Source organism: Cebidichthys violaceus, unplaced genomic scaffold (genome assembly GCF_023349555.1).
Source record: "Cebidichthys violaceus isolate CVI_PGR_0920_01 unplaced genomic scaffold, fCebVio1.0.p SCAF_32, whole genome shotgun sequence".
In the NCBI taxonomy this organism is placed as follows: Eukaryota; Metazoa; Chordata; class Actinopteri; order Perciformes; family Stichaeidae; genus Cebidichthys; species Cebidichthys violaceus.
This window is the reverse complement of record NW_027176506.1, coordinates 1,782,976-1,803,308: the sequence shown is the minus strand read 5'-3', so window position 1 is coordinate 1,803,308 and position 20,333 is coordinate 1,782,976. Positions and strand designations below refer to the sequence as shown.

Here is a 20,333-nt window from a genome sequence, read left to right as displayed (position 1 = left end):
TTCCCTTCTTTGTGGGAGAAATGTGTTCCGAAGATCCTTCCATTGTTAGCATGCTTAGATTTTCGTTTGGTTGCTGGGCTGTGTTTGCTTTCTCAGAAGCAGAAACAGCTTGCCAAGGGAAGCTAATGCTGACTCTGGGATTATGCCATCTGGGAACCGTCATCCAGAGTACTGTGTCTGGGAATGCCACCCCTGTCTCTGTGTCTTCCAACTCATACTTACCTGGCAGGGAAGATGCCATGATCAAGAAGGTGGTTCACCCAGGGCGAGGCTCAACCATTGCACTCCGGTTGTGCTGACCACTGCGAATTCCCCAAACGTGGGAATCTCAACTGCATAATTTCTGGTAGTGGGGGACTGCGTTCGCGCTCTCCCCTGATTTTTAAGTTGAAAAAAATATCACCCGGTTGGTAGACGGACATGGACCTCAACATGCTGCCATTCGGCTTGCCGATTCCTGTAGCCGAGTCCTGGGCGTTTGTGAAAAGGAAGAAAGATGTCCTTAACTAGACCATGGTGCTTGACCATGAAGAGCTTGGACAGGTGTGCCAAGCAGCAGCCACTGCTATGCCCCATTGAAAGAACTGCACCAGGACTGTGCTGCCAGCCTCAAATCACTGTATACATCAGCCCTGACTGCTGGGGGAAATTTCCAGCTCTGAATCAACAGTGAAATGAAGAAAAAATAACACAGCGAGATTTGTGCTTTTGAATGGAGGGAAGGAAATAGTACATTGGAGAATATTGCCCTCTTTAAGATGTGGGCAGGGGTGTGGCTTTGGATTTGGAACAGGGCACGTCAACTCAGGTTTACCATGAGCATTTTGACTGGGACGACTAGGGTCTTCAGCTGCTCTCGACAAGAGTGCTGTACTTACTTTGGTTTCTCTTCATAACGCACAAGTATTTCGCCTTTTATTAAAGACTTCCGTGGAGAGGAACACCAATGAGTTAAACCTATTTTGGCAGGCTTTGCCGTTTGGCTGAGCCTTGTACACTTGTGAAAAGAAAAACAGCTGTCCTTAATTAGACCAAGGTGCTCGACTATGGAGGGTTTGGACGGGTGTGCAAAGCAGCAGCCACTGCCATGACCCATTGAATGAACTGCACCACGACAAGGTAGAAATGTGTCAGGAGGTTGCCTCAGGAAGCAAACAGTTGGGGCTCATCGCTTCTCGGCCTTTTGGCTAAGATCAAGTGTAGTATCTGTTCTTATCAGTTTAATATCTGATATGTCCTCTATATGAGGATAATGTATTAAGCAGATTTTTAGCATTGGGAGATGAAAAAGGGGCTTGCTCCGTTCACTCCACGCATTGACCCGGTATTGCAGCATTGCCTGGAACGGTGCACTCTTTAAATGCCTTGTGGACAACCAAACACCAATCTAAATGGATCAGTCTGTTGATTGATTTGACTCTGAAATGAACGACGCGAGTCACAGTCGCTGTCTGTCTTCAAGGCCGGGACTTGTGGCAAACAAAGGCCCTGTTTACTCCTTACCGAGGCCCTTTGTGGAACAACACTGTGCTCCCAGCCTCAAATCACTGTATACATCAGCCCTGACTGCTTGGGGAAATTTCCAGCTCTGAATGCTAATTTCCGTCCTCCGAGTCAGATTGTGGGTGATGTCATTTTGTAGGCTCTATTTCGTTTGCAGATTGTCCAGAAAAGTGCAAGCGTAGCTGTGCAGCAGTGTCTGTTGTATGCTGTGAAGCTGTGTGTTGAGTAATGCAAATTGCCCGGGTTTGCCGAGAGAAGTGGGTGTGGCTTTTTGGATGGGCCTAAAATGATTGCGTGTTCTCCTCACCGATATTTTCCCTTTTTTGTGGGAGAAATGTGTTCCGAAGATCCTTCCATTGTTAGCATGCTTAGATTTTCGTTTGGTTGCTGGGCTGTGTTTGCTTTCTCAGAAGCAGAAACAGCTTGCCAAGGGAAGCTAATGCTGACTCTGGGATTATGCCATCTGGGAACCGTCATCCAGAGTACTGTGTCTGGGAATGCCACCCCTGTCTCTGTGTCTTCCAACTCATACTTACCTGGCAGGGAAGATACCATGATCAAGAAGGTGGTTCACCCAGGGCGAGGCTCAACCATTGCACTCCGGTTGTGCTGACCACTGCGAATTCCCCAAATGTGGGAATCTCAACTGCATAATTTCTGGTAGTGGGGGACTGCGTTCGCGCTCTCCCCTGATTTTTAAGTTGAAAAAAATATCACACGGTTGGTAGACGGACATCAACCTCAACATGCTGCTATTCGGCTTGCCGATTCCTGTAGCCGAGTCCTGGGCGTTTGTGAAAAGGAAGAAAGATGTCCTTAACTAGACCATGGTGCTTGACCATGGAGGGCTTGGACAGGTGTGCCAAGCAGCAGCCACTGCTATGCCCCATTGAAAGAACTGCACCAGGACTGTGCTCCCAGCCTCAAATCACTGTATACATCAGCCATGATTGCAGGTGGAAATTTCCAGCTCTGAATCAACAGTGAAATGAAGAAAAAATAACACAGCGAGATTTGTGCTTTTGATTGGAGGGAAGGAAATAGTACATTGGAGAATATTGCCCTCTTTAAGATGTGGGCAGGGGTGTGGCTTTGGATTTGGAACAGGGCACGTCAACTCAGGCTTACCATGAGCGTTTTGACTGGGACGACTAGGGTCTTCAGCTGCTCTCGACAAGAGTGCTGTACTTACTTTGGTTTCTCTTCATAACGCACAAGTCTTTCGCCTTTTACTAAAGACTTCAGTGGAGAGAAACACCAATGAGTTAAACCTATTTTTGGCAGGCTTTGCCGTTTGGCTGAGCCTTGTACACTTGTGAAAAGAAAGACAGCTGTCCTTAATTAGACCAAGGTGCTTGACTATGGAGGGTTTGGACGGGTGTGCAAAGTAGCAGCCACTGCCATGACCCATTGAATGAACTGCACCACGACAAGGGATAAATGTGTCAGGAGGTTGCCTCAGGAAGCAAACAGTTGGGCTCATCGCTTCTCGGCCTTTTGGCTAAGATCAAGTGTAGTATCTGTTCTTATCAGTTTAATATCTGATATGTCCTCTATATGAGGATAATGTATTAAGCAGATTTTTAGCATTGGGAGATGAAAAAGGGGCTTGCTCCGTTCACTCCACGCATTGACCCGGTATTGCAGCGTTGCCGGGAACGGTGCACTCTTTAAATGCCTTGTGGACAACCAAACACCAATCTAAATGGATCAGTCTGTTGATTGATTTGACTCTGAAATGAACGACGCGAGTCACAGTCGCTGTCTGTCTTCAAGGCCGGGACTTGTGGCAAACAAAGGCCCTGTTTACTCCTTACCGAGGCCCTTTGTGGAACAACACTGTGCTCCCAGCCTCAAATCACTGTATACATCAGCCCTGACTGCTTGGGGAAATTTCCAGCTCTGAATGCTAATTTCCGTCCTCCGAGTCAGATTGTGGGTGATGTCATTTTGTAGGCTCTATTTCGTTTGCAGATTGTCCAGAAAAGTGCAAGCGTAGCTGTGCAGCAGGGTCTGCTGTATGCTGTGAAGCTGTGTGTTGAGTAATGCAAATTGCCCGGGTTTGCCGAGAGAAGTGGGTGTGGCTTTTTGGATGGGCCTAAAATGATTGCGTGTTCTCCTCACCGATATTTTCCTTCTTTGTGGGAGAAATGTGTTCCGAAGATCCTTCCATTGTTAGCATGCTTAGATTTTCGTTTGGTTGCTGGGCTGTGTTTGCTTTCTCAGAAGCAGAAACAGCTTGCCAAGGGAAGCTAATGCTGACTCTGGGATTATGCCATCTGGGAACCGTTATCCAGAGTACTGTGTCTGGGAATGCCGCCCCTGTTTCTATGTCTTCCAATTCATACTTACCTGGCAGGGAAGATACCATGATCAAGAAGGTGGTTCACCCAGGGCGAGGCTCAACCATTGCACTCCGGTTGTGCTGACCACTGCAAATTCCCCAAATGTGGGAATCTTGACTGCATAATTTCTGGTAGTGGGGGACTGCGTTCGCGCTCTCCCCTGATTTTTAAGTTGAAAAAAATATCACCCGGTTGGTAGACGGACATGGACCTCAACATGCTGCTATTCCGCTTGCTGATTCCTGTAGCCGAGTCCTGGGCATTTGTGAAAAGGAAGAAAGATGTCCTTAACTAGACCATGGTGCTTGACCATGGAGGGCTTGGACAGGTGTGCCAAGCAGCAGCCACTGCTATGCCCCATTGAAATAACTGCACCAGGACTGTGCTCCCAGCCTCAAATCACTGTATACATCAGCCCTGATTGCTGGGGGAAATTTCCAGCTCTGAATCAACAGTGAATTGAAGAAAAAATAAAACAGTGAGATTTGTTCTTTTGATTGGAGGGAAGGAAATAGTACATTGGAGAATATTGCCCTCTTTAAGATGTGGGCAGGGGTGTGGCTTTGGATTTGGAACAGGGCACGTCAACTCAGGCTTACCATGAGCGTTTTGACTGGGACGACTAGGGTCTTCAGCTGCTCTCGACAAGAGTGCTGTACTTACTTTGGTTTCTCTTCATAACGCACAAGTCTTTCGCCTTTTACTAAAGACTTCCGTGGAGAGGAACACCAATGAGTTAAACCTATTTTGGCAGGCTTTGCCGTTTGGCTGAGCCTTGTACACTTGTGAAAAGAAAAACAGCTGTCCTTAACTAGACCAAGGTGCTTGACTATGGAGGGTTTGGACGGGTGTGCAAAGCAGCAGCCACTGCCATGACCCATTGAATGAACTGCACCACGACAAGGGAGAAATGTGTCAGGAGGTTGCCTCAGGAAGCAAACAGTTGGGGCTCATCGCTTCTCGGCCTTTTGGCTAAGATCAAGTGTAGTATCTGTTCTTATCAGTTTAATATCTGATATGTCCTCTATATGAGGATAATGTATTAAGCAGATTTTTAGCATTGGGAGATGAAAAAGGGGCTTGCTCCGTTCACTCCACGCATTGACCCGGTATTGCAGCATTGCCGGGAACGGTGCACTCTTTAAATGCCTCGTTGACAACCAAACACCAATCTAAATGGATCAGTCTGTTGATTGATTTGACTCTGAAATGAACGACGCGAGTCACAGTCGCTGTCTGTCTTCAAGGCCGGGACTTGTGGCAAACAAAGGCCCTGTTTACTCCTTACCGAGGCCCTTTGTGGAACAACACTGTGCTCCCAGCCTCAAATCACTGTATACATCAGCCCTGACTGCTTGGGGAAATTTCCAGCTCTGAATGCTAATTTCCGTCCTCCGAGTCAGATTGTGGGTGATGTCATTTTGTAGGCTCGATTTCGTTTGCAGATTGTCCAGAAAAGTGCAAGCGTAGCTGTGCAGCAGTGTCTGTTGTATGCTGTGAAGCTGTGTGTTGAGTAATGCAAATTGCCCGGGTTTGCCGAGAGAAGTGGGTGTGGCTTTTTGGATGGGCCTAAAATGATTGCGTGTTCTCCTCACCGATATTTTCCCTTCTTTGTGGGAGAAATGTGTTCCGAAGATCCTTCCATTGTTAGCATGCTTAGATTTTCGTTTGGTTGCTGGGCTGTGTTTGCTTTCTCAGAAGCAGAAACAGCTTGCCAAGGGAAGCTAATGCTGACTCTGGGATTATGCCATCTGGGAACCGTCATTCAGAGTACTGTGTCTGGGAATGTCACCCCTGTCTCTGTGTCTTCCAACTCATACTTACCTGGCAGGGAAGATACCGTGATCAAGAAGGTGGTTCACCCAGGGCGAGGCTCAACCATTGCACTCCGGTTGTGCTGACCACTGCTAATTCCCCAAATGTGGGAATCTTGACTGCATAATTTCTGGTAGTGGGGGACTGCGTTCGTGCTCTCCCCTGATTTTTAAGTTGAAAAAAATATCACCCGGTTGGTAGACGGACATGGCCCTCAACATGCTGCTATTCCGCTTGCCGATTCCTGTAGCCGAGTCCTGGGCGTTTGTGAAAAGGAAGAAAGATGTCCTTAACTAGACCATGGTGCTTGACCATGGAGGGCTTGGACAGGTGTGCCAAGCAGCAGCCACTGCTATGCCCCATTGAAAGAACTGCACCAGGACTGTGCTGCCAGCCTCAAATCACTGTATACATCAGCCCTGACTGCTGGGGGAAATTTCCAGCTCTGAATCAACAGTGAAATGAAGAAAAAACAACACAGTGAGATTTGTGCTTTTGATTGGAGGGAAGGAAATAGTACATTGGAGAATATTGCCCTCTTTAAGATGTGGGCAGGGGTGTGGCTTTGGATTTGGAACAGGGCACGTCAACTCAGGCTTACCATGAGCGTTTTGACTGGGACGACTAGGGTCTTCAGCTGCTCTCGACAAGAGTGCTGTACTTACTTTGGTTTCTCTTCATAACGCACAAGTCTTTCGCCTTTTACTAAAGACTTCCGTGGAGAGGAACACCAATGAGTTAAACCTATTCTTGGCAGGCTTTGCCGTTTGGCTGAGACTTGTACACTTGTGAAAAGAAAGACAGCTGTCCTTAACTAGACCAGAGTGCTTGACTATGGAGGGTTTGGACGGGTGTGCAAAGCAGCAGCCACTGCCATGACCCATTGAATGAACTGCACCACGACATGGGAGTGCTGTACTTACTTTGGTTTCTCTGCCATGACCCATTGAATGAACTGCACCACGACAAGGGAGAAATGTGTCAGGAAGTTGCCGCAGGAAGCAAACAGTTTGGGCTCATCGCTTCTCGGCCTTTTGGCTAAGATCAAGTGTAGTATCTGTTCTTATCAGTTTAATATCTGATATGTCCTCTATATGAGGATAATGTATTAAGCAGATTTTTAGCATTGGGTGATGAAAAAAGGGCTTGCTCCGTTCACTCCACGCATTGACCCGGTATTGCAGCATTGCCGGGAACGGTGCACTCTTTAAATGCCTCGTTGACAACCAAACACCAATCTAAATGGATCAGTCTGTTGATTGATTTGACTCTGAAATGAACGACGCGAGTCACAGTCGCTGTCTGTCTTCAAGGCCGGGACTTGTGGCAAACAAAGGCCCTGTTTACTCCTTACCGAGGCCCTTTGTGGAACAACACTGTGCTCCCAGCCTCAAATCACTGTATACATCAGCCCTGACTGCTTGGGGAAATTTCCAGCTCTGAATGCTAATTTCCGTCCTCCGAGTCAGATTGTGGGTGATGTCATTTTGTAGGCTCTATTTCGTTTGCAGATTGTCCAGAAAAGTGCAAGCGTAGCTGTGCAGCAGTGTCTGTTGTATGCTGTGAAGCTGTGTGTTGAGTAATGCAAATTGCCCGGGTTTGCCGAGAGAAGTGGGTGTGGCTTTTTGGATGGGCCTAAAATGATTGCGTGTTCTCCTCACCGATATTTTCCCTTCTTTGTGGGAGAAATGTGTTCCGAAGATCCTTCCATTGTTAGCATGCTTAGATTTTCGTTTGGTTGCTGGGCTGTGTTTGCTTTCTCAGAAGCAGAAACAGCTTGCCAAGGGAAGCTAATGCTGACTCTGGGATTATGCCATCTGGGAACCGTCATCCAGAGTACTGTGTCTGGGAATGCCACCCCTGTCTCTGTGTCTTCCAACTCATACTTACCTGGCAGGGAAGATACCATGATCAAGAAGGTGGTTCACCCAGGGTGAGGCTCAACCATTGCACTCCGGTTGTGCTGACCACTGCTAATTCCCCAAATGTGGGAATCTTGACTGCATAATTTCTGGTAGTGGGGGACTGCGTTCGCGCTCTCCCCTGATTTTTAAGTTGAAAAAAATATCACCCGGTTGGTAGACGGACATGGACCTCAACATGCTGCTATTCCGCTTGCCGATTCCTGTAGCCGAGTCCTGGGCGTTTGTGAAAAGGAAGAAAGATGTCCTTAACTAGAACATGGTGCTTGACCATGGAGGGCTTGGACAGGTGTGCCAAGCAGCAGCCACTGCTATGCCCCATTGAAAGAACTGCACCAGGACTGTGCTCCCAGCCTCAAATCACTGTATACATCAGCCCTGACTGCTGGGGGAAATTTCCAGCTCTGAATCAACAGTGAAATGAAGAAAAAACAACACAGTGAGATTTGTGCTTTTGATTGGAGGGAAGGAAATAGTACATTGGAGAATATTGCCCTCTTTAAGATGTGGGCAGGGGTGTGGCTTTGGATTTGGAACAGGGCACGTCAACTCAGGCTTACCATGAGCGTTTTGACTGGGACGACTAGGGTCTTCAGCTGCTCTCGACAAGAGTGCTGTACTTACTTTGGTTTCTCTTCATAACGCACAAGTCTTTCGCCTTTTACTAAAGACTTCCGTGGAGAGGAACACCAATGAGTTAAACCTATTTTTGGCAGGCTTTGCCATTTGGCTGAGCCTTGTACACTTGTGAAAAGAAAGACAGGTGTCCTTAACTAGACCAAGGTGCTTGACTATGGAGGGTTTGGACGGGTGTGCAAAGCAGCAGCCACTGCCATGACCCATTGAATGAACTGCACCACGACAAGGGAGAAATGTGTCAGGAGGTTGCCTCAGGAAGCAAACAGTTGGGGCTCATTGCTTCTCGGCCTTTTGGCTAAGATCAAGTGTAGTATCTGTTCTTATCAGTTTAATATCTGATATGTCCTCTATATGAGGATAATGTATTAAGCAGATTTTTAGCATTGGGAGATGAAAAAGGGGCTTGCTCCGTTCACTCCACGCATTGACCCGGTATTGCAGCATTGCCTGGAACGGTGCACTCTTTAAATGCCTTGTGGACAACCAAACACCAATCTAAATGGATCAGTCTGTTGATTGATTTGACTCTGAAATGAACGACGCGAGTCACAGTCGCTGTCTGTCTTCAAGGCCGGGACTTGTGGCAAACAAAGGCCCTGTTTACTCCTTACCGAGGCCCTTTGTGGAACAACACTGTGCTCCCAGCCTCAAATCACTGTATACATCAGCCCTGACTGCTTGGGGAAATTTCCAGCTCTGAATGCTAATTTCCGTCCTCCGAGTCAGATTGTGGGTGATGTCATTTTGTAGGCTCTATTTCGTTTGCAGATTGTCCAGAAAAGTGCAAGCGTAGCTGTGCAGCAGTGTCTGTTGTATGCTGTGAAGCTGTGTGTTGAGTAATGCAAATTGCCCGGGTTTGCCGAGAGAAGTGGGTGTGGCTTTTTGGATGGGCCTAAAATGATTGCGTGTTCTCCTCACCGATATTTTCCCTTCTTTGTGGGAGAAATGTGTTCCGAAGATCCTTCCATTGTTAGCATGCTTAGATTTTCGTTTGGTTGCTGGGCTGTGTTTGCTTTCTCAGAAGCAGAAACAGCTTGCCAAGGGAAGCTAATGCTGACTCTGGGATTATGCCATCTGGGAACCGTCATCCAGAGTACTGTGTCTGGGAATGCCACCCCTGTCTCTGTGTCTTCCAACTCATACTTACCTGGCAGGGAAGATACCATGATCAAGAAGGTGGTTCACCCAGGGCGAGGCTCAACCATTGCACTCCGGTTGTGCTGACCACTGCGAATTCCCCAAATGTGGGAATCTCGACTGCATAATTTCTGGTAGTGGGGGACTGCGTTCGCGCTCTCCCCTGATTTTTTAAGTTGAAAAAAATATCACCCGGTTGGTAGACGGACATGGACCTCAACATGCTGCTATTCCGCTTGCCGATTCCTGTAGCCGAGTCCTGGGCGTTTGTGAAAAGGAAGAAAGATGTCCTTAACTAGACCATGGTGCTTGACCATGGAGGGCTTGGACAGGTGTGCCAAGCAGCAGCCACTGCTATGCCCCATTGAAAGAACTGCACCAGGACTGTGCTGCCAGCCTCAAATCACTGTATACATCAGCCCTGACTGCTGGGGGAAATTTCCAGCTCTGAATCAACAGTGAAATGAAGAAAAAACAACACAGTGAGATTTGTGCTTTTGATTGGAGGGAAGGAAATAGTACATTGGAGAATATTGCCCTCTTTAAGATGTGGGCAGGGGTGTGGCTTTGGATTTGGAACAGGGCACGTCAACTCAGGCTTACCATGAGCATTTTGACTGGGACGACTAGGGTCTTCAGCTGCTCTCGACAAGAGTGCTGTACTTACTTTGGTTTCTCTTCATAACGCACAAGTCTTTCGCCTTTTACTAAAGACTTCCGTGGAGAGGAACACCAATGAGTTAAACCTATTTTTGGCAGGCTTTGCCGTTTGGCTGAGACTTGTACACTTGTGAAAAGAAAGACAGCTGTCCTTAACTAGACCAGAGTGCTTGACTATGGAGGGTTTGGACGGGTGTGCAAAGCAGCAGCCACTGCCATGACCCATTGAATGAACTGCACCACGACATGGGAGTGCTGTACTTACTTTGGTTTCTCTGCCATGACCCATTGAATGAACTGCACCACGACAAGGGAGAAATGTGTCAGGAAGTTGCCGCAGGAAGCAAACAGTTTGGGCTCATCGCTTCTCGGCCTTTTGGCTAAGATCAAGTGTAGTATCTGTTCTTATCAGTTTAATATCTGATATGTCCTCTATATGAGGATAATGTATTAAGCAGATTTTTAGCATTGGGTGATGAAAAAAGGGCTTGCTCCGTTGACTCCACGCATTGACCCGGTATTGCAGCATTGCCGGGAACGGTGCACTCTTTAAATGCCTCGTTGACAACCAAACACCAATCTAAATGGATCAGTCTGTTGATTGATTTGACTCTGAAATGAACGACGCGAGTCACAGTCGCTGTCTGTCTTCAAGGCCGGGACTTGTGGCAAACAAAGGCCCTGTTTACTCCTTACCGAGGCCCTTTGTGGAACAACACTGTGCTCCCAGCCTCAAATCACTGTATACATCAGCCCTGACTGCTTGGGGAAATTTCCAGCTCTGAATGCTAATTTCCGTCCTCCGAGTCAGATTGTGGGTGATGTCATTTTGTAGGCTCTATTTCGTTTGCAGATTGTCCAGAAAAGTGCAAGCGTAGCTGTGCAGCAGTGTCTGTTGTATGCTGTGAAGCTGTGTGTTGAGTAATGCAAATTGCCCGGGTTTGCCGAGAGAAGTGGGTGTGGCTTTTTGGATGGGCCTAAAATGATTGCGTGTTCTCCTCACCGATATTTTCCCTTCTTTGTGGGAGAAATGTGTTCCGAAGATCCTTCCATTGTTAGCATGCTTAGATTTTCGTTTGGTTGCTGGGCTGTGTTTGCTTTCTCAGAAGCAGAAACAGCTTGCCAAGGGAAGCTAATGCTGACTCTGGGATTATGCCATCTGGGAACCGTCATCCAGAGTACTGTGTCTGGGAATGCCACCCCTGTCTCTGTGTCTTCCAACTCATACTTACCTGGCAGGGAAGATACCATGATCAAGAAGGTGGTTCACCCAGGGCGAGGCTCAACCATTGCACTCCGGTTGTGCTGACCACTGCGAATTCCCCAAATGTGGGAATCTCGACTGCATAATTTCTGATAGTGGGGGACTGCGTTCGCGCTCTCCCCTGGTTTTTAAGTTGAAAAAAATATCACACGGTTGGTAGACGGACATGGACCTCAACATGCTGCTATTCCGCTTGCCGATTCCTGTAGCCGAGTCCTGGGCGTTTGTGAAAAGGAAGAAAGATGTCCTTAACTAGACCATGGTGCTTGACCATGGAGGGCTTGGACAGGTGTGCCAAGCAGCAGCCACTGCTATGCCCCATTGAAAGAACTGCACCAGGACTGTGCTCCCAGCCTCAAATCACTGTATACATCAGCCCTGACTGCTGGGGGAAATTTCCAGCTCTGAATCAACAGTGAAATGAAGAAAAAATAACACAGCGAGATTTGTGCTTTTGATTGGAGGGAAGGAAATAGTACATTGGAGAATATTGCCCTCTTTAAGATGTGGGCAGGGGTGTGGCTTTGGATTTGGAACAGGGCACGTCAACTCAGGCTTACCATGAGCGTTTTGACTGGGACGACTAGGGTCTTCAGCTGCTCTCGACAAGAGTGCTGTACTTACTTTGGTTTCTCTTCATAACGCACAAGTCTTTCGCCTTTTACTAAAGACTTCCGTGGAGAGGAACACCAATGAGTTAAAGCTATTTTGGCAGGCTTTGCCGTTTGGCTGAGCCTTGTACACTTGTGAAAAGAAAAACAGCTGTCCTTAACTAGACCAAGGTGCTTGACTATGGAGGGTTTGGACGGGTGTGCAAAGCAGCAGCCACTGCCATGACCCATTGAATGAACTGCACCACGACAAGGGAGAAATGTGTCAGGAGGTTGCCTCAGGAAGCAAACAGTTGGGGCTCATCGCTTCTCGGCCTTTTGGCTAAGATCAAGTGTAGTATCTGTTCTTATCAGTTTAATATCTGATATGTCCTCTATATGAGGATAATGTATTAAGCAGATTTTTAGCATTGGGAGATGAAAAAGGGGCTTGCTCCGTTCACTCCACGCATTGACCCGGTATTGCAGCATTGCCGGGAACGGTGCACTCTTTAAATGCCTTGTGGACAACCAAACACCAATCTAAATGGATCAGTCTGTTGATTGATTTGACTCTGAAATGAACGACGCGAGTCACAGTCGCTGTCTGTCTTCAAGGCCGGGACTTGTGGCAAACAAAGGCCCTGTTTACTCCTTACCGAGGCCCTTTGTGGAACAACACTGTGCTCCCAGCCTCAAATCACTGTATACATCAGCCCTGACTGCTTGGGGAAATTTCCAGCTCTGAATGCTAATTTCCGTCCTCCGAGTCAGATTGTGGGTGATGTCATTTTGTAGGCTCTATTTCGTTTGCAGATTGTCCAGAAAAGTGCAAGCGTAGCTGTGCAGCAGTGTCTGTTGTATGCTGTGAAGCTGTGTGTTGAGTAATGCAAATTGCCCGGGTTTGCCGAGAGAAGTGGGTGTGGCTTTTTGGATGGGCCTAAAATGATTGCGTGTTCTCCTCACCGATATTTTCCCTTCTTTGTGGGAGAAATGTGTTCCGAAGATCCTTCCATTGTTAGCATGCTTAGATTTTCGTTTGGTTGCTGGGCTGTGTTTGCTTTCTCAGAAGCAGAAACAGCTTGCCAAGGGAAGCTAATGCTGACTCTGGGATTATGCCATCTGGGAACCGTCATCCAGAGTACTGTGTCTGGGAATGCCACCCCTGTCTCTGTGTCTTCCAACTCATACTTACCTGGCAGGGAAGATACCATGATCAAGAAGGTGGTTCACCCAGGGCGAGGCTCAACCATTGCACTCCGGTTGTGCTGACCACTGCGAATTCCCCAAATGTGGGAATCTCGACTGCATAATTTCTGATAGTGGGGGACTGCGTTCGCGCTCTCCCCTGGTTTTTAAGTTGAAAAAAATATCACACGGTTGGTAGATGGACATGGACCTCAACATGCTGCTATTCCGCTTGCCGATTCCTGTAGCCGAGTCCTGGGCGTTTGTGAAAAGGAAGAAAGATGTCCTTAACTAGACCATGGTGCTTGACCATGGAGGGCTTGGACAGGTGTGCCAAGCAGCAGCCACTGCTATGCCCCATTGAAAGAACTGCACCAGGACTGTGCTCCCAGCCTCAAATCACTGTATACATCAGCCCTGACTGCTGGGGGAAATTTCCAGCTCTGAATCAACAGTGAAATGAAGAAAAAACAACACAGTGAGATTTGTGCTTTTGATTGGAGGGAAGGAAATAGTACATTGGAGAATATTGCCCTCTTTAAGATGTGGGCAGGGGTGTGGCTTTGGATTTGGAACAGGGCACGTCAACTCAGGCTTACCATGAGCGTTTTGACTGGGACGACTAGGGTCTTCAGCTGCTCTCGACAAGAGTGCTGTACTTACTTTGGTTTCTCTTCATAACGCACAAGTCTTTCGCCTTTTACTAAAGACTTCCGTGGAGAGGAACACCAATGAGTTAAACCTATTTTTGGCAGGCTTTGCCATTTGGCTGAGCCTTGTACACTTGTGAAAAGAAAGACAGGTGTCCTTAACTAGACCAAGGTGCTTGACTATGGAGGGTTTGGACGGGTGTGCAAAGCAGCAGCCACTGCCATGACCCATTGAATGAACTGCACCACGACAAGGGAGAAATGTGTCAGGAGGTTGCCTCAGGAAGCAAACAGTTGGGGCTCATTGCTTCTCGGCCTTTTGGCTAAGATCAAGTGTAGTATCTGTTCTTATCAGTTTAATATCTGATATGTCCTCTATATGAGGATAATGTATTAAGCAGATTTTTAGCATTGGGAGATGAAAAAGGGGCTTGCTCCGTTCACTCCACGCATTGACCCGGTATTGCAGCATTGCCTGGAACGGTGCACTCTTTAAATGCCTTGTGGACAACCAAACACCAATCTAAATGGATCAGTCTGTTGATTGATTTGACTCTGAAATGAACGACGCGAGTCACAGTCGCTGTCTGTCTTCAAGGCCGGGACTTGTGGCAAACAAAGGCCCTGTTTACTCCTTACCGAGGCCCTTTGTGGAACAACACTGTGCTCCCAGCCTCAAATCACTGTATACATCAGCCCTGACTGCTTGGGGAAATTTCCAGCTCTGAATGCTAATTTCCGTCCTCCGAGTCAGATTGTGGGTGATGTCATTTTGTAGGCTCTATTTCGTTTGCAGATTGTCCAGAAAAGTGCAAGCGTAGCTGTGCAGCAGTGTCTGTTGTATGCTGTGAAGCTGTGTGTTGAGTAATGCAAATTGCCCGGGTTTGCCGAGAGAAGTGGGTGTGGCTTTTTGGATGGGCCTAAAATGATTGCGTGTTCTCCTCACCGATATTTTCCCTTCTTTGTGGGAGAAATGTGTTCCGAAGATCCTTCCATTGTTAGCATGCTTAGATTTTCGTTTGGTTGCTGGGCTGTGTTTGCTTTCTCAGAAGCAGAAACAGCTTGCCAAGGGAAGCTAATGCTGACTCTGGGATTATGCCATCTGGGAACCGTCATCCAGAGTACTGTGTCTGGGAATGCCACCCCTGTCTCTGTGTCTTCCAACTCATACTTACCTGGCAGGGAAGATACCATGATCAAGAAGGTGGTTCACCCAGGGCGAGGCTCAACCATTGCACTCCGGTTGTGCTGACCACTGCGAATTCCCCAAATGTGGGAATCTCGACTGCATAATTTCTGGTAGTGGGGGACTGCGTTCGCGCTCTCCCCTGATTTTTTAAGTTGAAAAAAATATCACCCGTTGGTAGACGGACATGGACCTCAACATGCTGCTATTCCGCTTGCCGATTCCTGTAGCCGAGTCCTGGGCGTTTGTGAAAAGGAAGAAAGATGTCCTTAACTAGACCATGGTGCTTGACCATGGAGGGCTTGGACAGGTGTGCCAAGCAGCAGCCACTGCTATGCCCCATTGAAAGAACTGCACCAGGACTGTGCTGCCAGCCTCAAATCACTGTATACATCAGCCCTGACTGCTGGGGGAAATTTCCAGCTCTGAATCAACAGTGAAATGAAGAAAAAATAACACAGCGAGATTTGTGCTTTTGAATGGAGGGAAGGAAATAGTACATTGGAGAATATTGCCCTCTTTAAGATGTGGGCAGGGGTGTGGCTTTGGATTTGGAACAGGGCACGTCAACTCAGGCTTACCATGAGCGTTTTGACTATGACGACTAGGGTCTTCAGCTGCTCTCGACAAGAGTGCTGTACTTACTTTGGTTTCTCTTCATAATGCGCAAGTCTTTCGCCTTTTACTAAAGACTTCTGTGGAGAGGAACACCAATGAGTTAAAGCTATTTTGGCAGGCTTTGCCGTTTGGCTGAGCCTTGTACACTTGTGAAAAGAAAAACAGCTGTCCTTAATTAGACCAAGGTGCTTGACTATGGAGGGTTTGGACGGGTGTGCAAAGCAGCAGCCACTGCCATGACCCATTGAATGAACTGCACCACGACAAGGGAGAAATGTGTCAGGAGGTTGCCTCAGGAAGCAAACAGTTGGGGTTCATCGCTTCTCGGCCTTTTGGCTAAGATCAAGTGTAGTATCTGTTCTTATCAGTTTAATATCTGATATGTCCTCTATATGAGGATAATGTATTAAGCAGATTTTTAGCATTGGGAGATGAAAAAGGGGCTTGCTCCGTTCACTCCACACATTGACCCGGTATTGCAGCGTTGCCTGGAACGGTGCACTCTTTAAATGCCTTGTGGACAACCAAACACCAATCTAAATGGATCAGTCTGTTGATTGATTTGACTCTGAAATGAACGACGCGAGTCACAGTCGCTGTCTGTCTTCAAGGCCGGGACTTGTGGCAAACAAAGGCCCTGTTTACTCCTTACCGAGGCCCTTTGTGGAACAACACTGTGCTCCCAGCCTCAAATCACTGTATACATCAGCCCTGACTGCTTGGGGAAATTTCCAGCTCTGAATGCTAATTTCCGTCCTCCGAGTCAGATTGTGGGTGATGTCATTTTGTAGGCTCTATTTCGTTTGCAGATTGTCCAGAAAAGTGCAAGCGTAGCTGTGCAGCAGTGTCTGTTGTATGCTGTGAAGCTGTGTGTTGAGTAATGCAAATTGCCCAGGTTTGCCGAGAGAAGTGGGTGTGGCTTTTTGGATGGGCCTAAAATGATTGCGTGTTCTCCTCACCGATATTTTCCCTTCTTTGTGGGAGAAATGTGTTCCGAAGATCCTTCCATTGTTAGCATGCTTAGATTTTCGTTTGGTTGCTGGGCTGTGTTTGCTTTCTCAGAAGCAGAAACAGCTTGCCAAAGGAAGCTAATGCTGACTCTGGGATTATGCCATCTGGGAACCGTCATCCAGAGTACTGTGTCTGGGAATGCCACCCCTGTCTCTGTGTCTTCCAACTCATACTTACCTGGCAGGGAAGATACCATGATCAAGAAGGTGGTTCACCCAGGGCGAGGCTCAACCATTGCACTCCGGTTGTGCTGACCACTGCGAATTCCCCAAATGTGGGAATCTCGACTGCATAATTTCTGGTAGTGGGGGACTGCGTTCGCGCTCTCCCCTGATTTTTAAGTTGAAAAAAATATCACACGGTTGGTAGACGGACATGGACCTCAACATGCTGCTATTCGGCTTGCCGATTCCTGTAGCTGAGTCCTGGGCGTTTGTGAAAAGGAAGAAAGATGTCCCTAACTAGACCATGGTGCTTGACCATGGAGGGCTTGGACAGGTGTGCCAAGCAGCAGCCACTGCTATGCCCCATTGAAAGAACTGCACCAGGACTGTGCTCCCAGCCTCAAATCACTGTATACATCAGCCCTGACTGCTGGGGGAAATTTCCAGCTCTGAATCAACAGTGAAATGAAGAAAAAATAACACAGCGAGATTTGTGCTTTTGATTGGAGGGAAGGAAATAGTACATTGGAGAATATTGCCCTCTTTAAGATGTGGGCAGGGGTGTGGCTTTGGATTTGGAACAGGGCACGTCAACTCAGGCTTACCATGAGCGTTTTGACTGGGACGACTAGGGTCTTCAGCTGCTCTCGACAAGAGTGCTGTACTTACTTTGGTTTCTCTTCATAACGCACAAGTCTTTCGCCTTTTACTAAAGACTTCCGTGGAGTGGAACACCAATGAGTTAAACCTATTTTTGGCAGGCTTTGCCGTTTGGCTGAGCCTTGTACACTTGTGAAAAGAAAGACAGCTGTCCTTAACTAGACCAAGGTGCTTGACTATGGAGGGTTTGGACGGGTGTGCAAAGCAGCAGCCACTGCCATGACCCATTGAATGAACTGCACCACGACAAGGGAGAAATGTGTCAGGAGGTTGCCTCAGGAAGCAAACAGTTGGGGCTCATCGCTTCTCGGCCTTTTGGCTAAGATCAAGTGTAGTATCTGTTCTTATCAGTCTAATATCTGATATGTCCTCTATATGAGGATAATGTATTAAGCAGATTTTTAGCATTGGGAGATGAAAAAGGGGCTTGCTCCGTTCACTCCACGCATTGACCCGGTATTGCAGCATTGCCGGGAACGGTGCACTCTTTAAATGCCTTGTGGACAACCAAACACCAATCTAAATGGCTCAGTCTGTTGATTGATTTGACTCTGAAATGAACGACGCGAGTCACAGTCGCTGTCTGTCTTCAAGGCCGGGACTTGTGGCAAACAAAGGCCCTGTTTACTCCTTACCGAGGCCCTTTGTGGAACAACACTGTGCTCCCAGCCTCAAATCACTGTATACATCAGCCCTGACTGCTTGGGGAAATTTCCAGCTCTGAATGCTAATTTCCGTCCTCCGAGTCAGATTGTGGGTGATGTCATTTTGTAGGCTCTATTTCGTTTGCAGATTGTCCAGAAAAGTGCAAGCGTAGCTGTGCAGCAGTGTCTGTTGTATGCTGTGAAGCTGTGTGTTGAGTAATGCAAATTGCCCGGGTTTGCCGAGAGAAGTGGGTGTGGCTTTTTGGATGGGCCTAAAATGATTGCGTGTTCTCCTCACCGATATTTTCCCTTCTTTGTGGGAGAAATGTGTTCCGAAGATCCTTCCATTGTTAGCATGCTTAGATTTTCGTTTGGTTGCTGGGCTGTGTTTGCTTTCTCAGAAGCAGAAACAGCTTGCCAAGGGAAGCTAATGCTGACTCTGGGATTATGCCATCTGGGAACCGTCATCCAGAGTACTGTGTCTGGGAATGCCACCCCTGTCTCTGTGTCTTCCAACTCATACTTACCTGGCAGGGAAGATACCATGATCAAGAAGGTGGTTCACCCAGGGCGAGGCTCAACCATTGCACTCCGGTTGTGCTGACCACTGCGAATTCCCCAAATGTGGGAATCTCGACTGCATAATTTCTGGTAGTGGGGGACTGCGTTCGCGCTCTCCCCTGATTTTTAAGTTGAAAAAAATATCACCCGGTTGGTAGACGGACATGGACCTCAACATGCTGCTATTCCGCTTGCCGATTCCTGTAGCCGAGTCCTGGGCGTTTGTGAAAAGGAAGAAAGATGTCCTTAACTAGACCATGGTGCTTGACCATGGAGGGCTTGGACAGGTGTGCCAAGCAGCAGCCACTGCTATGCCCCATTGAAATAACTGCACCAGGACTGTGCTCCCAGCCTCAAATCACTGTATACATCAGCCCTGACTGCTGGGGGAAATTTCCAGCTCTGAATCAACAGTGAAATGAAGAAAAAATAACACAGCGAGATTTGTGCTTTTGAATGGAGGGAAGGAAATAGTATATTGGAGAATATTGCCCTCTTTAAGATGTGGGCAGGGGTGTGGCTTTGGATTTGGAACAGGGCACGTCAACTCAGGCTTACCATGAGCGTTTTGACTGGGACGACTAGGGTCTTCAGCTGCTCTCGACAAGAGTGCTGTACTTGCTTTGGTTTCTCTTCATAACGCACAAGTCTTTCGCCTTTTACTAAAGACTTCCGTGGAGAGGAACACCAATGAGTTAAACCTATTTTTGGCAGGCTTTGCCGTTTGGCTGAGCCTTGTACACTTGTGAAAAGAAAGACAGCTGTCCTTAACTAGACCAAGGTGCTTGACTATGGAGGGTTTGGACGGGTGTGCAAAGCAGCAGTCACTGCCATGACCCATTGAATGAACTGCACCACGACAAGGGAGAAATGTGTTAGGAGGTTGCCTCAGGAAGCAAACAGTTGGGGCTCATCGCTTCTCGGCCTTTTGGCTAAGATCAAGTGTAGTATCTGTTCTTATCAGTTTAATATCTGATATGTCCTCTATATGAGGATAATGTATTAAGCAGATTTTTAGCATTGGGAGATGAAAAAAGGGCTTGCTCCGTTCACTCCACGCATTGACCCGGTATTGCAGCATTGCCGGGAACGGTGCACTCTTTAAATGCCTTGTGGACAACCAAACACCAATCTAAATGGCTCAGTCTGTTGATTGATTTGACTCTGAAATGAACGACGCGAGTCACAGTCGCTGTCTGTCTTCAAGGCCGGGACTTGTGGCAAACAAAGGCCCTGTTTACTCCTTACCGAGGCCCTTTGTGGAACAACACTGTGCTCCCAGCCTCAAATCACTGTATACATCAGCCCTGACTGCTTGGGGAAATTTCCAGCTCTGAATGCTAATTTCCGTCCTCCGAGTCAGATTGTGGGTGATGTCATTTTGTAGGCTCTATTTCGTTTGCAGATTGTCCAGAAAAGTGCAAGCGTAGCTGTGCAGCAGTGTCTGTTGTATGCTGTGAAGCTGTGTGTTGAGTAATGCAAATTGCCCGGGTTTGCCGAGAGAAGTGGGTGTGGCTTTTTGGATGGGCCTAAAATGATTGCGTGTTCTCCTCACCGATATTTTCCCTTCTTTGTGGGAGAAATGTGTTCCGAAGATCCTTCCATTGTTAGCATGCTTAGATTTTCGTTTGGTTGCTGGGCTGTGTTTGCTTTCTCAGAAGCAGAAACAGCTTGCCAAGGGAAGCTAATGCTGACTCTGGGATTATGCCATCTGGGAACCGTCATCCAGAGTACTGTGTCTGGGAATGCCACCCCTGTCTCTGTGTCTTCCAACTC

General features: G+C 47.6%; 33 non-coding genes across 33 annotated transcripts; all 33 read left to right on the top strand.

The window, feature by feature from the left end:
- Positions 1-214: 214 nt before the first annotated feature.
- LOC137882728 (U1 spliceosomal RNA) lies at positions 215-378 on the top strand. Its single transcript, XR_011104153.1, has one exon. It is a non-coding gene; the product is annotated as a U1 spliceosomal RNA (small nuclear RNA).
- A 496-nt stretch (positions 379-874) lies between these two features.
- LOC137882648 (U5 spliceosomal RNA) lies at positions 875-989 on the top strand. The gene has a single exon (XR_011104077.1). It is a non-coding gene; the product is annotated as a U5 spliceosomal RNA (small nuclear RNA).
- Positions 990-1,167: 178 nt separating this feature from the next.
- Positions 1,168-1,358, top strand: LOC137882946 (U2 spliceosomal RNA). The gene has a single exon (XR_011104362.1). It is a non-coding gene; the product is annotated as a U2 spliceosomal RNA (small nuclear RNA).
- A 673-nt stretch (positions 1,359-2,031) lies between these two features.
- LOC137882703 (U1 spliceosomal RNA) lies at positions 2,032-2,195 on the top strand. Its single transcript, XR_011104129.1, has one exon. It is a non-coding gene; the product is annotated as a U1 spliceosomal RNA (small nuclear RNA).
- Positions 2,196-2,691: 496 nt separating this feature from the next.
- Positions 2,692-2,806, top strand: LOC137882572 (U5 spliceosomal RNA). The gene has a single exon (XR_011104005.1). It is a non-coding gene; the product is annotated as a U5 spliceosomal RNA (small nuclear RNA).
- A 178-nt stretch (positions 2,807-2,984) lies between these two features.
- On the top strand, positions 2,985-3,175 carry LOC137882886 (U2 spliceosomal RNA). The gene has a single exon (XR_011104305.1). It is a non-coding gene; the product is annotated as a U2 spliceosomal RNA (small nuclear RNA).
- Positions 3,176-3,847: 672 nt separating this feature from the next.
- LOC137882635 (U1 spliceosomal RNA) lies at positions 3,848-4,011 on the top strand. Its single transcript, XR_011104065.1, has one exon. It is a non-coding gene; the product is annotated as a U1 spliceosomal RNA (small nuclear RNA).
- A 496-nt stretch (positions 4,012-4,507) lies between these two features.
- Positions 4,508-4,622, top strand: LOC137882546 (U5 spliceosomal RNA). Its single transcript, XR_011103981.1, has one exon. It is a non-coding gene; the product is annotated as a U5 spliceosomal RNA (small nuclear RNA).
- Positions 4,623-4,800: 178 nt separating this feature from the next.
- Positions 4,801-4,991, top strand: LOC137882855 (U2 spliceosomal RNA). The gene has a single exon (XR_011104275.1). It is a non-coding gene; the product is annotated as a U2 spliceosomal RNA (small nuclear RNA).
- Positions 4,992-5,664: 673 nt separating this feature from the next.
- Positions 5,665-5,828, top strand: LOC137882775 (U1 spliceosomal RNA). Its single transcript, XR_011104199.1, has one exon. It is a non-coding gene; the product is annotated as a U1 spliceosomal RNA (small nuclear RNA).
- Positions 5,829-6,324: 496 nt separating this feature from the next.
- Positions 6,325-6,440, top strand: LOC137882549 (U5 spliceosomal RNA). Its single transcript, XR_011103984.1, has one exon. It is a non-coding gene; the product is annotated as a U5 spliceosomal RNA (small nuclear RNA).
- Positions 6,441-6,681: 241 nt separating this feature from the next.
- LOC137883009 (U2 spliceosomal RNA) lies at positions 6,682-6,872 on the top strand. Its single transcript, XR_011104422.1, has one exon. It is a non-coding gene; the product is annotated as a U2 spliceosomal RNA (small nuclear RNA).
- Positions 6,873-7,545: 673 nt separating this feature from the next.
- LOC137882712 (U1 spliceosomal RNA) lies at positions 7,546-7,709 on the top strand. The gene has a single exon (XR_011104137.1). It is a non-coding gene; the product is annotated as a U1 spliceosomal RNA (small nuclear RNA).
- A 496-nt stretch (positions 7,710-8,205) lies between these two features.
- Positions 8,206-8,320, top strand: LOC137883073 (U5 spliceosomal RNA). The gene has a single exon (XR_011104472.1). It is a non-coding gene; the product is annotated as a U5 spliceosomal RNA (small nuclear RNA).
- A 179-nt stretch (positions 8,321-8,499) lies between these two features.
- LOC137882977 (U2 spliceosomal RNA) lies at positions 8,500-8,690 on the top strand. The gene has a single exon (XR_011104392.1). It is a non-coding gene; the product is annotated as a U2 spliceosomal RNA (small nuclear RNA).
- Positions 8,691-9,363: 673 nt separating this feature from the next.
- LOC137883033 (U1 spliceosomal RNA) lies at positions 9,364-9,527 on the top strand. Its single transcript, XR_011104445.1, has one exon. It is a non-coding gene; the product is annotated as a U1 spliceosomal RNA (small nuclear RNA).
- A 497-nt stretch (positions 9,528-10,024) lies between these two features.
- LOC137883077 (U5 spliceosomal RNA) lies at positions 10,025-10,140 on the top strand. The gene has a single exon (XR_011104476.1). It is a non-coding gene; the product is annotated as a U5 spliceosomal RNA (small nuclear RNA).
- A 241-nt stretch (positions 10,141-10,381) lies between these two features.
- On the top strand, positions 10,382-10,572 carry LOC137883000 (U2 spliceosomal RNA). Its single transcript, XR_011104413.1, has one exon. It is a non-coding gene; the product is annotated as a U2 spliceosomal RNA (small nuclear RNA).
- A 673-nt stretch (positions 10,573-11,245) lies between these two features.
- LOC137882565 (U1 spliceosomal RNA) lies at positions 11,246-11,409 on the top strand. Its single transcript, XR_011103998.1, has one exon. It is a non-coding gene; the product is annotated as a U1 spliceosomal RNA (small nuclear RNA).
- A 496-nt stretch (positions 11,410-11,905) lies between these two features.
- Positions 11,906-12,020, top strand: LOC137882571 (U5 spliceosomal RNA). Its single transcript, XR_011104004.1, has one exon. It is a non-coding gene; the product is annotated as a U5 spliceosomal RNA (small nuclear RNA).
- Positions 12,021-12,198: 178 nt separating this feature from the next.
- On the top strand, positions 12,199-12,389 carry LOC137882854 (U2 spliceosomal RNA). The gene has a single exon (XR_011104274.1). It is a non-coding gene; the product is annotated as a U2 spliceosomal RNA (small nuclear RNA).
- Positions 12,390-13,062: 673 nt separating this feature from the next.
- Positions 13,063-13,226, top strand: LOC137882553 (U1 spliceosomal RNA). The gene has a single exon (XR_011103988.1). It is a non-coding gene; the product is annotated as a U1 spliceosomal RNA (small nuclear RNA).
- A 496-nt stretch (positions 13,227-13,722) lies between these two features.
- Positions 13,723-13,837, top strand: LOC137883072 (U5 spliceosomal RNA). The gene has a single exon (XR_011104471.1). It is a non-coding gene; the product is annotated as a U5 spliceosomal RNA (small nuclear RNA).
- Positions 13,838-14,016: 179 nt separating this feature from the next.
- Positions 14,017-14,207, top strand: LOC137882976 (U2 spliceosomal RNA). Its single transcript, XR_011104391.1, has one exon. It is a non-coding gene; the product is annotated as a U2 spliceosomal RNA (small nuclear RNA).
- Positions 14,208-14,880: 673 nt separating this feature from the next.
- Positions 14,881-15,044, top strand: LOC137883022 (U1 spliceosomal RNA). Its single transcript, XR_011104434.1, has one exon. It is a non-coding gene; the product is annotated as a U1 spliceosomal RNA (small nuclear RNA).
- A 496-nt stretch (positions 15,045-15,540) lies between these two features.
- On the top strand, positions 15,541-15,655 carry LOC137882654 (U5 spliceosomal RNA). The gene has a single exon (XR_011104083.1). It is a non-coding gene; the product is annotated as a U5 spliceosomal RNA (small nuclear RNA).
- Positions 15,656-15,833: 178 nt separating this feature from the next.
- LOC137883039 (U2 spliceosomal RNA) lies at positions 15,834-16,024 on the top strand. The gene has a single exon (XR_011104450.1). It is a non-coding gene; the product is annotated as a U2 spliceosomal RNA (small nuclear RNA).
- A 673-nt stretch (positions 16,025-16,697) lies between these two features.
- LOC137883010 (U1 spliceosomal RNA) lies at positions 16,698-16,861 on the top strand. Its single transcript, XR_011104423.1, has one exon. It is a non-coding gene; the product is annotated as a U1 spliceosomal RNA (small nuclear RNA).
- Positions 16,862-17,357: 496 nt separating this feature from the next.
- Positions 17,358-17,472, top strand: LOC137883166 (U5 spliceosomal RNA). The gene has a single exon (XR_011104557.1). It is a non-coding gene; the product is annotated as a U5 spliceosomal RNA (small nuclear RNA).
- A 179-nt stretch (positions 17,473-17,651) lies between these two features.
- Positions 17,652-17,842, top strand: LOC137882896 (U2 spliceosomal RNA). The gene has a single exon (XR_011104315.1). It is a non-coding gene; the product is annotated as a U2 spliceosomal RNA (small nuclear RNA).
- A 673-nt stretch (positions 17,843-18,515) lies between these two features.
- Positions 18,516-18,679, top strand: LOC137882999 (U1 spliceosomal RNA). The gene has a single exon (XR_011104412.1). It is a non-coding gene; the product is annotated as a U1 spliceosomal RNA (small nuclear RNA).
- Positions 18,680-19,175: 496 nt separating this feature from the next.
- LOC137883155 (U5 spliceosomal RNA) lies at positions 19,176-19,290 on the top strand. Its single transcript, XR_011104548.1, has one exon. It is a non-coding gene; the product is annotated as a U5 spliceosomal RNA (small nuclear RNA).
- A 179-nt stretch (positions 19,291-19,469) lies between these two features.
- LOC137882915 (U2 spliceosomal RNA) lies at positions 19,470-19,660 on the top strand. Its single transcript, XR_011104333.1, has one exon. It is a non-coding gene; the product is annotated as a U2 spliceosomal RNA (small nuclear RNA).
- The last annotated feature ends 673 nt before the right edge of the window (positions 19,661-20,333 follow it).